Source organism: Sitophilus oryzae, unplaced genomic scaffold (genome assembly GCF_002938485.1).
Source record: "Sitophilus oryzae breed Bouriz unplaced genomic scaffold, Soryzae_2.0 scaffold_864_pilon_pilon, whole genome shotgun sequence".
Classification (NCBI taxonomy): domain Eukaryota; kingdom Metazoa; phylum Arthropoda; class Insecta; order Coleoptera; family Curculionidae; genus Sitophilus; species Sitophilus oryzae.
This window is the reverse complement of record NW_022147488.1, coordinates 2,071,696-2,088,026: the sequence shown is the minus strand read 5'-3', so window position 1 is coordinate 2,088,026 and position 16,331 is coordinate 2,071,696. Positions and strand designations below refer to the sequence as shown.

At 31.2% G+C, this 16,331-nt stretch overlaps 1 protein-coding gene and 2 long non-coding RNA genes across 3 annotated transcripts in view; 1 reads left to right on the top strand and 2 right to left on the bottom strand.

Annotated features, from left to right (window-relative positions):
* LOC115890418 (homeobox protein B-H1-like) overlaps positions 1-16,331 on the bottom strand; it is a 156,034-nt gene that overhangs the window by 54,294 nt on the left and 85,409 nt on the right. The window lies entirely within an intron of this gene.
* LOC115890419 lies at positions 13,485-14,155 on the top strand. Its single transcript, XR_004051633.1, has 2 exons — positions 13,485-13,673; positions 13,738-14,155. It is a non-coding gene; the product is annotated as an uncharacterized LOC115890419 (long non-coding RNA).
* Positions 14,068-15,475, bottom strand: LOC115890420. The gene is made up of 2 exons (XR_004051634.1): positions 15,214-15,475; positions 14,068-14,707 (listed from the first exon to the last, which is right to left on the bottom strand). It is a non-coding gene; the product is annotated as an uncharacterized LOC115890420 (long non-coding RNA).

Sequence of the window (16,331 nt, the reverse complement as noted above, 5' to 3'; positions counted from 1 at the left end):
AACCTTTAGTTGGATAGATTACACACTCAGATAGGAAAAAAAACGCAACGGAGAAATTTTTCGTCAATTTTAAACTGTTATTTTTTTGTTATATTTTTGCTATTTTCATGAATGTTTTAGCACGATGTATATAATTATATTAACTTTAATTCTTAACTCAGTTTTTTTATAAACTTTAGTATTTGGCATATTATACAGAGTTAAACGAGGGGTTGTTTTTTATCCTAACTTTAAACAACTGTGTGCAATAATTTCGTGTTACCGGGTGCGTCTCAAAAGTGGCTCACCCCTATAACTTTTTTATTTTTTCAGATAAAACAACGAGATTTGGTATGTTAGTATATGACATAAATTGGGATTGATTGACGTATTCAATTGTTTTCGGTCACTTCCGGTTTCACCGGAAATTACTACAACTTTTGATTTTTAAATGGCACCCTCAGTATTTTTTACTTTATTCGGTAGAAAATGACACTCGAATGACATATCATATGTCACTTTTTGACATAGTCACTCAAAAACAAATTCTATTTTAAATTTCAATCTAGAGTGCCACGGCTGTGTTAAAAACACTAATTTTTAATCAAGGAGCCTTGGAAAAATAGATTTCATCGTCTAATGTTTTTAGTGTCTTGTCCTGGCCGGTTAAAAGTTGCCCAAATCGTATTTTTAATCATATCTCATTTTTTTCAAATGGAACGAGGGTGGCTCATTAGCATATTTGGAAAAAGCATTTTTTTACGAATAATTTCATACCCCACACTTGGTATTTTGAGTCAAATTGTCGTTATGAACCGCATGTTACAATTTCAAATAAATCATATGCCAAATTGCCAAAAGTTGACATATGATATGTCATTCGATTCAGAGTGTTATTTTCTATCGAATAAAATAAAAAAATACAAAGGGTGCCATTTAAAAATCAAAAGTTGTAGTCATTTCTGGTGAAACCGGAAGTGACCGAAAACAATTGAATACGTCAATCAATCCCAATTTATGTCGTATACTAACATACCAAATATTGTTGTTTTATATGAAAAAATAAAAAAGTTATAGGGGTGAGCCAATTTTGAAACGCACCCGGTATATATTTTCCTAAAGTATAATTTTATGGTCAGAACCATGTCTCCTGAGCATTATATTTTTTGGATCATGTCTACGAAAGAGTAGAGCTGCCATTGCATTATTAAAAAAAAATTTTAGCAAAATTTACATTTTTTCTGTAAATTTACACTTTTTCTGTAAATTTACAGATTTTCCGTAAATTCACACTTTTTCTGTCAATTTCTGCGTTAGTGGCAACAGTGGTGCGTTATTCTACGAGTAGTTCCCATTGAACTCCGTTCTACACCAGTTTGAATTTGTAAATTTACAGAAAATGTGTAAATTTACAAAAAAAAACGTGTAAATTTTGCCAAAATTAATACATGTTGCGATGGCATCTCTACGCTTTCGTACATGTCAGTACATGCCTTGGTTAATTTTTAAGAGCGAAATGAACTTGCCACCAACAATTTCCAATTTTTTCAATTAACATTTCTTTTTGAAGTTATTTTTCAATATGACAAGCGGATTTGGTGATTATTGTGAACTATTTACTACTGTCCATCATGTTCGACGTTTGGGAAATGCTTGGCAGGAGGATTAGAGGTCGTTAAGCGGGACCAGCTTCATTAAATGAACTTTGCTTGGTCTTTAAAGAAGAATGGGAAAACATAGTGTGATATGATATATGCAGCCTCAATGACAGTATGAACGGACCAAAGACATTATAAAGATAGACCGAACATCTCATTCATAAATACTCGTTGGTAGTGTATCAAACATTCCAATGTGTCAAACAAGGACAGAAGAGACAGAGAAGTCTAAAATTTCCGACCCCGGCAACTAGGCGCATTTGGATTGTTCTAATGGCCAGTGGCGTATTGTTTTTTTGGAACGAATTTATTAGTAAAGTAAATGTAAAGTAATTAGTAAAATTTTTACTCCATATTAATATACTACATTAACACTTTTTCGTTAGATGAGTTTTGTTATAAGTAATCCCCCCCATAATTAATATCCCACATATACTTATGTTGAAACGTTAGTAGGTAGTTTTCGAAAATCGCGCCAACGTCGATATTCAATTTAAACTTTCAGTTACTTCTATATAAACTTTCAGTTACTTTTGAATATTTACAGGGTGACTCAGGCTTCCGAAACAGTTCTATATTAGGTTTGTGGTTGGTGATTTTTCTTTCAATTTTTTTTTTAGAATATGGAGGCAATGGTAAAGCACATTTTAGACATTTTTGTAATCATAGGTGGCCGGAACATATTTTCAAACTAAAGTTGTAGATTTGCCATTAAATTTTCATTCCAGAAATACCTAGGCTTGCCACCTGTCCTTTTTTGAAAAGGACAGTCCTTTTTTTGGAATAACTTGTCCTTTTGACTTTTTTTGACTTAAAAAGTCATTTTTATTTACGTATTTTCCCTGAGAAAATTACCTACAGCAAACAGAAATATTATTTTCGTCCAAATTTAATTAGAGATCTAATAAAACTTATAAATAATTTTTTTTTGTTTAGAATAGGCAACACTATTTAGAACTTCCCGTTTAATCTCAAATGATAGTTTAGGTTTTAGTTTTACCTTTTTTGATCTTAAAAAGAATTTTTGAAAATTAGTAATTAGTGACGATTTAGTTAGTTCGCAATCGATAGCTTCCTGTGAAGTACTGTGTAATAGTTGTTTAATCTAGTATTATTAATAACTTCCTATACCTAAAATCAATATTTATTTTAATGAGAAAATTGTGTTTTTTTGAACATATAAGAAAAAATTTGATTTTCGGTCTTCTTCTCGTATTATGATGGCTCTGATACGAGGCAATTACCTTTTAGTCTCTCAATAGAGGGCATTTATCATTAAAAGTATCAAATCTGTGTGCTACAGTATGGGATTTCTGTCGCATAATAATAAATATTACGTTTATTTACAAATCCATTACTTAGGTAGCTTAATCAGACAATCAAATTTTAGTTAAACGTCCCAATCTTCATGAACTGTATTAAGCATATGTATTGCGGTTTGAATCACCCTGTATGTTAACAAAAATATTTTGAAAATGTGCGTTACAATGGCCCCGATCTTATGTAAAGATTGAAATAAAAATCACAAACCAAAAACGTAATAGGTAAAAAGCTTTTTTGGAGGCCTGGGTCACTCTGTATATAGGTATGTATAAAACTAGTAGCCTAAGAATTATTTACAGTTCGTCCCATTCTAAAAAAAGGTAAACACACTGTACAAATAACTCTAGGAAGAGGTATTTGTATTGAACGGTGGTTAAAACTTGTCTAAACAAGACCGAAGGGGCAGATATAAGATATAATGAATCAATAAAATGTAAAAAAGGTCAGGTAAACACCTTTGTTAATTTGTTGAGCAAAATTCCTTTAGAATATCGTATATAATGACCAAAATATGACGCAATTTTAAAAAAAAATGTCACTTTCAGGCTTATAATAAAGTTTCAAATGCAAAGTTTATATTCAAATTTGTTATGATCTACAACAGTTAGGTAGTAATTGAGATGAATTATAATTCAATTACCGGCTACTACGTTCTTGTTTTAATAGATCAAAATTCAACAAATATAATTAGAAATTATTTTAATTGTGAGAGGCTCCCTTGTGGGACGCCTATGTACGATGACGGCGGAAACAATACCTACCTGTGAAAAGACAAATTCGGGTAATTTGAGTTTATTTTTCGACACATTTGACACTGTCCTACCATATTGAAAATTCGCAGATTCAAAAGTACGTTAAACAAAAACAAAAACTACTGAAAAACACTGAAAAGTTCACTTCGGACTTGATTCCGACTTCAAACACACCGTAGCTAAATGTAGTACGCTATAACGGACCAAGGGCCGTCGCGAGGGGTGGTGGGATGGACGGCTCATTTCATTCTGGAAGATTAGCAGCGACGTTGCCAATAGTTCTAGACGTTTCAGCACATTAAACAGTAAACATGTCGTTTAATAGTAACGCATATATCCTCTGGTTAATAACATATTATTACGCATGCTTCTTTAAATATAAACTATTAATTTAATTAAGAAATTGAGATTTATTGATATCCGGTGAAGGTTTTAAAGTCACCTTTTCTGCAAATCAAACTAAGTAGATAGGCGCAAATTTGAGATGTGGCAATGTCGCCTTCTCTATCTCAGTTGGTTTTTACAGTACGTAGTCAACCTCCGATTGTTTGATCGGGTTAAAATGCACAATGTGATATCTGTTCTTACTAAATCTATGGAACGGACCTATACAAGCAGTTATAGTAGCCAAGGAAGGCAATAGAAAATATTAGAGTATTTTTTACATTTTTTTTTCAGTTTGTATACATGAGTATTACCGATGTTTTCATTAATATCGTTAGTTCTGTTATCGTTATTAATGTTTATTAAAACCCGGGCTGTAGTCTTTAAGGTTTTCTTTAATTTAGTATAGAGTATTCAATGCATTTTTTTTTAAAATTGCGTAGTATGACGTTACGACAATCAAATTAATGATACATCAAAACGTACGACATCAAAAAGTAATGATAATTGAAAAAATTGCAAATTGATCGTGATAAGTTCATTTCGCTCTTTTAAAAATTAACCAAAGCGTGTATTGACATATATCAAAAAACAAAATGCTCAGGAGTCATGGTTCTAACAGTAAAATTATATTGTAGGAAAATTTACACACGAAATTATTACACAGGGTGTTTTAAAGTTAGGGTAATGTTTAAAAGTTAGGAGATATGCAATTTTACTACAAGAATGTATTCCTGATTTAAATTTAACTTTTAAATTAAAAAACTCATTGTGAAAATAATATCGTTTAGTAATTATCATTTAATATTAATATACTGTTTTGCAAAATTACATTTTTTGTAAAACTATGGAAAAATATCTTATTAAAAACACTCTAAAGGATCAGTATTTTTTTTTGTAAAATTACTTATATCTGTTTCAGTGTACTTTTTTAAGAATATAACGACAATGAACTTGTTGCAAAGATACAAACATTACAAGTTAATGACGATTTCCCACATTAAATAACATCCGCTAGAAAACTCTTTTTTTTTCAAAAATATCAGGATATTAAAAACTGGTAATCGTTTAACATATTTACATTCAATAAAATGTTAATTAGCGGCACAAAGTAATTGGCAAAACGGTGAAAGGTTCGTTTTTCCAGAAAAAAAGAATACCTGCATTAAGAGCAATTTGCAATTACATCAAGTACAATTTCATTAAAGCGTAATTAGAGGTTATTATGGGATGTTGCGTAATTTCAGCTTAAATGAAGATTTCTTCTGCTATTAGCTCTCCGAATGAAAATATAGTCGATTTCAATCAATCACTGCCAGCCAGCTGAACTTTATAGAGTTTATATTAATTTGAGCGATTTCGTTGTGGTGGGTATGATAATGTTAATTTAACGTAATTAGTTCTTCCAGATCGTCAATCATTCGCTCGTTTTTTTATTCGCTTTGTTTCTCATCGTAATTCATCGAAGAGTGTAAGAAATGAACAAGTTAAATTAACACTGATCTTTTTATAAGAAAAATCAAAAACAACTCCTTAATTTTCAATTTATTTAATTACTTAATGGTACTATCCAAAGATATTTAAACTACTAGGTACCTAGATTAGATTTATTCTTATAAGAAAGTACGGTTTTTCGAAGATAGATGTTCGTAATTTTATAAATTACAGGAGGTTTATAGAAACATTAACATTCAATCGAGCATTCAATACCCTTCCTTAAAAGTGAAACAGAAATTGTTATTAACTTATTGGTAATTAGTACGTACCAGGTACCTTTTTTCGGCAAATAATTTAATTAATAAATATATAATTTACAAAACAAACCTAAAAATAAATATAATTTAGTTTAATAGGCAGGATATAATAATATACCTAACCGTACTTATTTTTATTTACCGGTGAAAAGTTAAATTTGGATTTAAATGATAAATATACTCTCTTATACACAACAAATGAATACACCATATTTTCAAATTAATGTCCACACAAGTCCACAAAATAACGCAAAAATACTATAATACAGTAAATAAAGAATACGGAGCTTGAACGGCGAAGCGAGCTTGAAACTACTAGAATCTAGGAATTTTCATTCATCCTCGAAATGCGTTGTACTACGCCGGCATATTTCTAAAACTGACGCTGCCAAACTGCTTTTTATTATTAAAAGAAACACGACCATCATATTTTTATTCCATTATAAAATTTAAAATAGTTAAGCAGTTAAACATTAATGAGAAAATTGACGTTAGCAAATTAATGTACTTGATGTATTATAGAATATAAGGGAATTATTTATTACTTCATAATATTGGTTGTGGTATTTAATTGAATACTTATACCAATATATCTACTGGTAAATCTGGCAAATATTTTCGGTATAAGGGAGATGGGAAAATAAGGATAGAATAATGGCCGATGAAGGTAAAAGGTAAACAATTGTATCTCTTGAGTTCTTTCTTTGGTATTATCCAAAGTAGCATTTTTAGACACAAAATCGAAACAAAATCTCAGCTGAGAAACATTCCACATTTTTGATACATATGTTTCGTAACATAAGTCGCTTTTTGTTTCGAAACATTTTACCAAAACACAAAAATAAACACAAAAAAAACAGGAAGCAAACGATGCAATGAGGTACCGTGTGTAACCCAGGAGATGGAAAAAATGACGAAGAAACTAAAATCAATGATGGAAAATAAAAGGAGTAAACGGGAGCCTAAAGCCCCAATTTGCATCCGAGAACCCAGAGTCGCCCAGGATTGTGGGCTTCGTCCAGAAAAGCCGCGGAGGTAGCCAACAGCAACCCGCCGCAATACCCTTAAGGTGTACGCGCACTGAATCGGTACCAGTCCGGCGAGAAACGGCGAAGGCGGTGACTCGACTATCGTAGATAGGTAGAGGTAGGAATCTGGCCTCTACAGGCCGAAATGTTTTAGTGGACGCCGGCGCCGTCTATATGTACGATGGTCGCAGTCGCTTTTGCTGGTCGGTCCGATCTGATGCAGTGCGTGCGGAGCCTTAAGGTGTACGCGCACTGAATCGGTACCAGTCCGGCGAGAAACGGCGAAGGCGGTGACTCGAATTTTGTTTGCAGTTTTTGCAATTAAGCTTTCTTCTATTTTCATTGTACTATAATTATAACAAGCAGAAGGAAGGCCATAATATGGTGAGTACAACTACAGATATTTTTCTTATGCGATTTTATAATTATTTATTTATTATACGCATTACAGAGATGATTTGTTTTGGGAATACATGTAATAGCAGCCACTACCCATACCCAACAGGAGACCGAAGAAAAATGTTACCAGCAAACATTTTTTTCTTTTTTTTTTCACAATGGAATACATGTTTTAATGCTTAACACGAGTTTCTCTCTTTTTAGACTCAAATATGATATAATGTAGATGATTTGTGTCCGACTCCATGTCAATTTTATAAAATAATGAATTAAAATTCCACCATGTTGGCTAGTGATAGCGTTTTTAACTAAAAATATATGTATGTTCAGTATATTTCTATCGGCGCGTTCTACTTGCATTGATTTTTTTTTTATTTTCAAAACCATGATATAGAAATAAAAATCTAAAATATTTTGTAGCAGCTAATAATGATAAAGGGGTATTAAAAAAACGAAAGTACATTATATTACCAGACATTATACATTATTATTGCCAGATATTTTTTGAGCGAAAAAACCTAAAAACAAAGACGACAAAAATATTATGGCGTAGGTGGACATTTTTGATGGTTGTTTTCATTTTGAAATCCACACACAGACATAGACTATTTTAGTTTAGTATTTTGTTTCTTAACATTTAGAAACAGGGGCTGCTGAAAATGGGAACATCTTGGACACAAACTGCAGAAAATGTTTCGAAACATTTCCTATAAAAGTTTTGATTCCGCATCGAAACATTTCAGGAAACGGCTAGTGCCACCACATTGGAAATACAAAAATGTAATAAAGTCATATAAAATATATAGGTTTCAAAAATGTTTCCTATTTGTGGCATACCGTTTCCATTTTTGTGTCAAGAAACAGACACAATTATTAGAAACATTACCTAAAATGTGTCCAAAAATGCTACTTGGGTATATGGTATAAAAACACTTAAAATATATTTTTTATTAAATGGCTAAACCGTTGTTTAAAAAATAAAAGGAAAAAGAAGATACCGTGAAAACATACAATTTTAAGTATTTTACGGAAAATTAGCTTTGAACCAACAACAATATATTTTAAATTATCTAGCGTTCACATTGTTTACGTCGTTCTTTAAAACAGTATTGTTTTCCAAAACATTTTGCGGAATTTTACCTTATGGGTTATAGACCTCTTCAAACTCAATTCGAAAACGGCCGTAATTTCAGTAATTAGTTTAAACAATTTGTTACAGTTGATTATTCGATTTTAATTCTTTGTAACAAAATTCGATTCGTTTAATAAACAGAAAAATATTTCGGCATTTGCTAATTATAGCGTCACGCTTAATTTAATTATTATATTTTATAAAATGCTGAAAATTAAATTAGCGGATTCTGAAATGTTGAAATATTGCGACTTGACATGCAAGCGTAGCTAAATAAACTTTTATTCGACAAATCAGAGAGATCATTGTAATCTTAATTAAATTATTTATTTTCTTTGAGAAATTGTATCAGAATTAAACACTTTGTGAACATTTTTAAAAACTCAAATGAACTTTCTTAAATGAACGTTAATAGTTTTATTTGATACATTTGTTTCTGCTAAAAAAATAAAGTGTTGTCGAAGTAGATACACTACGCTTCGTCCTACGTGGGCGACAAAAGCGGGCGATGAGCTCGACGCTCGCGACACGTGCGACACGTACGCTTCGTCCTACGTGGGAGACAAAAGCGCGCGATTCGGGCGGTGCGAGCGACACGTATTTATCAAACGACGTTTTCTTACGAAGCTGTCCTAGGTAGGAGATACGCGCGACTAAAGCGACGATTGAAATATGTCGCGCGAGTCGCGCTCATCGCCCTCTGCTGTCCCACGCGTCGTTCGCTCGCTCCCACGTAGGACGTAGCGTAGGACGAAGCGTAGGACGAAGCGTAGGACGAAGCGTAGGACGAAGCGTAGGACGAAGCGTTAGGGTCGTTACTTTAAAAGTCAAACCGTTGAAGCAATAACATTTAAATATTTTAAATAGATTTTATTTATTAATATTTTATATCTACTTCTGATGATGGGGAATATCAGGGTGTCCCAATATGCTGTGGACATAGAACTAGTAGGTACATATTTTGGGAATCAAAATAAGTTCATTGGACACAATTTACCTCTATACAAAAATGCTTCGTCTGTCCGCTAGAGGACATCACACTTTAAAAAAATAAACACAATTTTTCAGAACCGTTATTCCGATTTGAATGAGATTTTGACTGTCTATGTTTTGGCAGGTGCTTTAACATTTGGCTTTCACAAAAATCAAGAAAATGTACGGGAAGGGTGAAAACTACCCCCACCCCTACATAAATTTTAGTACAAATATTTTCCAACTCCACCGACCACCGATTTTCTTTTCGTAAAATGGTCTCTCTAGTATTTACTGCATTTTTTGTCTCTTGTAAAAAAACGCCACATCGCATAGTTTTTGAGAAAATTTTTTCGGAGAACTTATTTTTCCAAAGTATTCCTTGGACATATGTAGAAGAACTACGTATTTTTTTAATCAAAATAAGTTAATTGCATATAATTTTACCTTTATACAAAAGTGCCTCGTTTGTCCGTTAGAGGGCATCAATAAGGAATAAACCAAAACGTTAATTAATTAAAAATTTATTAATTTTTTTAAGCTTATTCTGAATCTTATGTCAAATATAATTTAGGATACTAACATTAAATTCCTTATTTTCGCCAACTAGATTATTAGAGCATAATAGATTTTATGCGCCTCCGTAGCTTGATGTGACAAAACCATTTTTTGGAAGTCAGCTTTGGAAAAATAGTGTTTTTCCACAAAAAATATGCGAGGTGGCATTTTTTTACAAGAGACAAAAAATGTAGTAAATACTACAGGGACCACGAAAAGAAAATCTGTCGTCGGTGTTGTTGTAAAATATATATACTAAAATTTATGTAGGTGTGGGGGTAGTTCACCCTTCTCGTACTTTTTCTTGATTTTTGTAAAAGTCAAATGTTTAAGCATTTAGCAAAATATAGACACCCAAAATCTCATTCAAATCGGAATAACTGTTCTTAAAATATCTGAAAAAATGTGATTATTTTTTTAATATTTGATGCCTTCTAACGGACAAACGAAGCACTTTTGTATAGAGGTAAATTGTGTCCAATAAACTTACTTTGATTAAAAAAATACGCAGTAGACCCAGGGCCAGTCAACTGAGATATACGACCTTGAACGATCTTTTTTTGGGGTAGTAATTTCCTGGGGCGCTAGATGGCGTATTTTTATTTTAATTTTTCTAGTTGCCTAACAATTGCGTACAAAATTGTTTTTATAGTTGCCTAAATAGGCCTATTAATTATGTTTTGTCATTGTTCTGTATGTCAAATCAGTTTTCCGTTTCCGGCTTCCTCCTTCCTCTTCAGTTGTGTTTTGCAATTGAACGGAGATGTGCGTTTCGCTGTTTTCTGGTTGTTTGGCTGTGTTTTTTTGCAATCTTCATTTTACAATAGTGATTTTGTATTTTTTAATTTTTTTGAACTTTGTTTTGTGTTTGATTTTTAAGATCTTTATTAAAGGTAAGGTTTAAGTAAAAGGTCTTTGATTTATCTAACAATTTTATTTAATAATCCGAGAAAGTGAGGTAACCTAACCAAGTCCAAATGTTCGTGAATTTTATTTTTTAACAATGTAATATTTACAACGCCATATATTTTTACAAAAAAAAAATTTGATCAACTCCATATTTTTGTACATAAACTCCACAATGTGATATTACACAATTGTTCAAGTCCATATGTAAAAAATACATGTAAATAAAACATTGTTTCTAATGGACGTCACTTTCTCTTGTATTCCAACGATATTTGTTATGTGTTCTTAAATCTGGTACTATAATAAATATTATACTTTTTAATCTGTTGTTTTATTTGTTTGTAAAATGTTTCATGGTATAATTTTCTGTAAATTAAAATAAATTATTTATTATAGGTTTTTATGCACATAAAATGATATAAGCAAACCATTTAACACTTTACAATAGTTTAACCTGGTTTAACCTCTATATATAAATCCTTGTTTTTTGCCATTTGACTTGTTTGCCAACTTGGGACCAATCAGATGACTACACATTATTTTGTAGAAATCTGATTGGCTCTAACTGGCGAACAAGTCAATACGTCTTGCTTAAAAATAAATTGCATCTATTTAAATTTGCCGCCACATTTGTTACTTTCCTGGGTGGCTAGATGGCGCCACTTCAATATACAGATTACAGATTTCTTTACAAATTTGAAACCGTTTTGAAACTAAAAAATGCATGGGAGTTAGCGTTCTTCTTTAGTGTGTTCTGTGAGTAGACCTATGTCCACGGAATATTGGGACACCCTATATATATATTTAATCTGTGTCCTAAACCGATACCTGAAATCTAGTGATGGGAAACACCGATTAATTTCAATAATCGGGTACTCGAGTTTCAAGCGATTGCAATAATCGAGCGATCGCTCGAGCGAAATATCGTTCGTATTTAATTTTTTTTCGCCCGTCGCTTGTTGTAAATACACGTTCTCGTTAACGCCAAGCGCAAAGCAGTAAATTGCGTGCGCAGGACATATTCTTTGGGTGATGAATGACAAGTAGCAAGCGACGAGCGATTCGCTTGATCGCTTGATTTAGTTTATTTCAAAGCATTGTCGATGTAGGTCGTAAAATATTGTCCCTCAGATATGCAACGGATAAGGTCGTGTAAATTTGCTACCTGCATACATTGCAGGTAGAAAATTCGCTCGGCTTTGTATTGAGTATGTCACATTAAAATCGGATTTCAATTTATTTCCTTCTATAGGATCGCTTGCGTTTATCGCTCGTAACTCGTCACTTGCATCGCTCGTTCATAATCGAGCGATGTCGGTTATTTCAATAATCGAGTACTCGAGCGAATTTTCTCTCCAGTTATCCCATTACTACTTAAATTGGCTAGAGCGGAGGGAGTTAAATCAGTTGATACGATCCCAGCAGTGTCCAAGTAGATTTGATCCAAGTACACTTTTACCCTGTCAACCGGGCTTGACAAGCTGGTTTCCTTTTGGATGCAAAGTGGATACACGGTGGAATTTTAAAAAATAACGTTTTTATTTTTTAGATTTCTTTTTCTCTGTCTAGATCCTGGTCTAGATACTCAGATTTTTGTTTAGAAACTTAAATATTTAGGTAATTTTTGCAATTAGGAATTTACTGTTGTTTAGCTTTTAACACAATAACCAATACTTACAGACTATTTTACCTAAATTACAGTGCCAAGCTCATAGAAGAACAATCGTGGTAGATAAATTAGAAGATTCAGAGTTACATTCAATTTAACAAAATGGTTTTAGTTCGTTCTACCACCGGCTTTTATCTTCTTCGTTCATCGTTGGATAATTAACAACAAAATTGTTGAAAAAAGAGGAGATTAAAACGGTAAAATCGGACTAAATCGGCCACCGGATATGATATTTTAGTTTTATAACTAAAAGTTCTTCCGGTGATGCACGTTTATGTGGAAAACGTCAACGGATTAATATGGTGAGGCAACGATACGGAACGCGATCGTGATTCATAGCCACTAAATTGGAAGGTTTAACATGAACATAAAGATAAACGCATTAATTGGTGTTCTAAACGTAATTAAGTATAGTGGAATCAAGGATATATAGAAGAAGGATATTCAACTCCCTATAGCGGGCTATGTAGGAAAATATGCCGTATTTTGTCGAGGAAGACGATTACGTCACGACCAATGAGCGTCGAGTATTTGAAATTGAAAACATATAAATTGACGGTAACCTATGTTTTTTGACTCATTTCACTGACAGATGTGATGAGATTATTATTGTAATTTATAGATCCAAACGTTTTTGAAAAAATAATGTATTTTAAAGTTATTTCCTAGTTGGTTTGGCCTTCTATATTTTGGTATTTGTCTAGTAATAAATAATATCTTATTTTGTATTTCGATGTATGGAAATCCGCAAGTTTTGTATCTGAAGCCGCAAAGAAATTTCGCTCTATAGTGAGAAAAATGTTATTATATCTTTTTAGACGTGTAGAATTACAAAATTTCTTATTTCAGATGTTCTAAATGTGAGTGCATGTCAAAAATTTAAATATATACTTGAAATATTATTTCAAGTTATATGCTTTGACATTTTTTGGAAGTAAACAAATATTGAAGAAAGTGTTGTGCCTTCACAGAATTTAAATTGGCATTAGGAATAGATTTCCTTGATTTAGTAATAATATTGCTCATAGAAATTGATAATGTGAAGAATAACAATACAGGAACATAGAATAACAAGAAAGAAATTCTAGCAGCAAGTTAGGTTATGAGATAAATTTTATTTATATAGTTTGTTTAAAGAGTTTAGTTTGAAAAAAAGGTAAAACAATTATTATTGTCCATGTCATATTTGATAACTGTTCTTAATTGATAACATATTACAGGGACACAGTAAAAAGACAAAACATTTAGACCCTTTGAAAGAGAAATGTTTGCAATGGATATTAATAAATTCTAGCCAATTTGTACGATGTACAATGCAGACAATATTTCTGCCTCCTAACGCACTATTCGCTTAAAAGAAGATGTGGGTATTGTATTTATACCTAGGTAGTTAATGATACATGGAATAGATTTCTATATTATTGCAATAACGATGTCTTTATGTTGTATTTTTTTAGAACAGATTTATTATTAGTTGGCTAGGGTGTTAGTAGGATAGCCATTGGTAGTTATAAAGTATGAAGTCATCAGGTATTAATAATAGGAATTGATCAAAGCTTATACATTTATTGTGATATTTATATTGTGAATTTAAGTAGTTAGAGTTTTGGTTGTTTAATAAACGAATTAATGTGCTTATTGTGTATCTAATTAAAGAACAATGAAAAGTTGAATACCATAGGGGTACGTATGTTATACAAAGAATTTGCATCAACATTTTTTTGGTTATATACTTGTACTGATATTTGTTTCTTGAACTAAAGAATTATACAGTACCTACTACACAATATAATAATCTGCAGCTACATAGGTAGGTAGCTGTTGGTAATTAAATTTTTTATCTAATATAATATCTAACATCAGAAATATTGTTAATTATCAACTATAAACAACTAAGAACTAGAATTATCAACTATAAACACAATATAATATACTGTATCTTAAGCAATATGTAATTATTTAACAATTAATTTTTTTGGGAAATAAAAACTGGTACTAAATTCTTTTTGACTATTTAATTTCTAAGTCACAAATAATGGTGGACAAATAGCAAGAAAATTATACAAGTAAAACATAATTTTAACTTATTTCTCTAATGGAATTTTGGTATTGATCTACTTAGTAGGATATGCAGTTTATCATATTTTTGAATATTTATATTCAATATTGTTCAGGAACAGCCCAATTACTCTGAAAAAAAAATATATGGTCAAATTCTTTGAAAAGAAACTTTTAAAATCAGTAATGATAAAAAAATATATAATTGTTGTATAGCAGAACCAGGGGACACAGAATTAGGGGAATTAACAATAGATTATTAAAAACTGCCTTCTCTTAAAAAAGTAGTATTATATGCACTTAGAAAGACTATAAAGGATATAAGTACACATAGAAAGAAAGTATATATATATATATATATATATATATATATATATATATATATATATATATATATATATATATATATAACTATATATGAATACAATACCTACAGTATACAATATTACTAGTATAAAAATAACAGCACAGTCGGCACACTTTAAAATAAAAAAGCAGCATAATATTCAGGTATGTATCTAAGTAAAATTTTCTCAAAAATATTAGAATATGAAATAAATTGCAACTAAATTTTAATTAATAAACATAAACAAATAAAATTGTCAGTGTTATTAAAACTTTATGCAAATATATGTTACCTTAATACTTTGTCTTTAATCCTACACTTCTGACATGGCTTTTCAAACTAATATTTATGAACTTTTGTTTCCATATTAATTTCAATATATTTGAATAAAACTGGAAAAATAATCAATATTGGCACTTGAAATTTTAATTTCTTATGTTCTTAAATTATTTATATCGTGTTATACATAATACTTACATAAATATTCAATTTAAAAATAGATCAGCACTTGAACGAGTGAATATAAAATAGTATATTATCAATTTCTATGAGCATTATCATTACTAAATCAAGGAAATCTATTCCTAATGCCGATTTAAATTCTGTGAAGGCACAACACTTTCTTCAATATTTGTTTACTTCCAAAGGGCAAAGGGTATAACTTGAAATATTTCAAGTATATATTTTAATTTTTGACATTAAGCACTCACATTTAGAACATCTGAAATAAGAAATTTTGTTATTCTACGCGTCTAAAAAGATATAACATTTTTCTCACTATAGAGCGAAATTTCTTTGCGGCTTCAGATACAAAACTTGCGGATTTCCATACATCGAAATACAAAATAAGATATTATTTATTACTTAGTAGACAAATACCAGAATATAGAAGGCCAAACCAAACCTCTAGGAAATAACTTTAAAATTAATTATTTATTCAAAAAACGTTTGGATTTTCGATCTATAAATTACAATTAGAATCTCATCGCATTTGTCAGTGAAATGAGTCAAAAAACATAGGTTACCGTCAATTTATATGTTTTCAATTTCAAATACTCGACGCCCATTGGTCGTGACGAAATCGTCTTCCTCGACAAAATACGGCACGTTTTTTTTGGGCCAGTCGAATATCCTTATTCTATATATCCTTGAGTGGAATATATTATTTTATATAACATAACAAGATTAATTAAATGTTGACCGGACTAAAAAGATCATTACTTGACTTATGTTTAAATGGAGATTGTTACATTGGAGATTGGACATTGCATAACATTCCTCTTACTGTTAGTACAGTACTTCACCAGAAAAGCCTATACAGGGTGGTCCGAACTGTATTCCGGAAACTTCGGCAGCATATTCTGCAGTTAAAAATAAGTAAAAAAGTTCGTCTAAATGTATGTCCTAAAA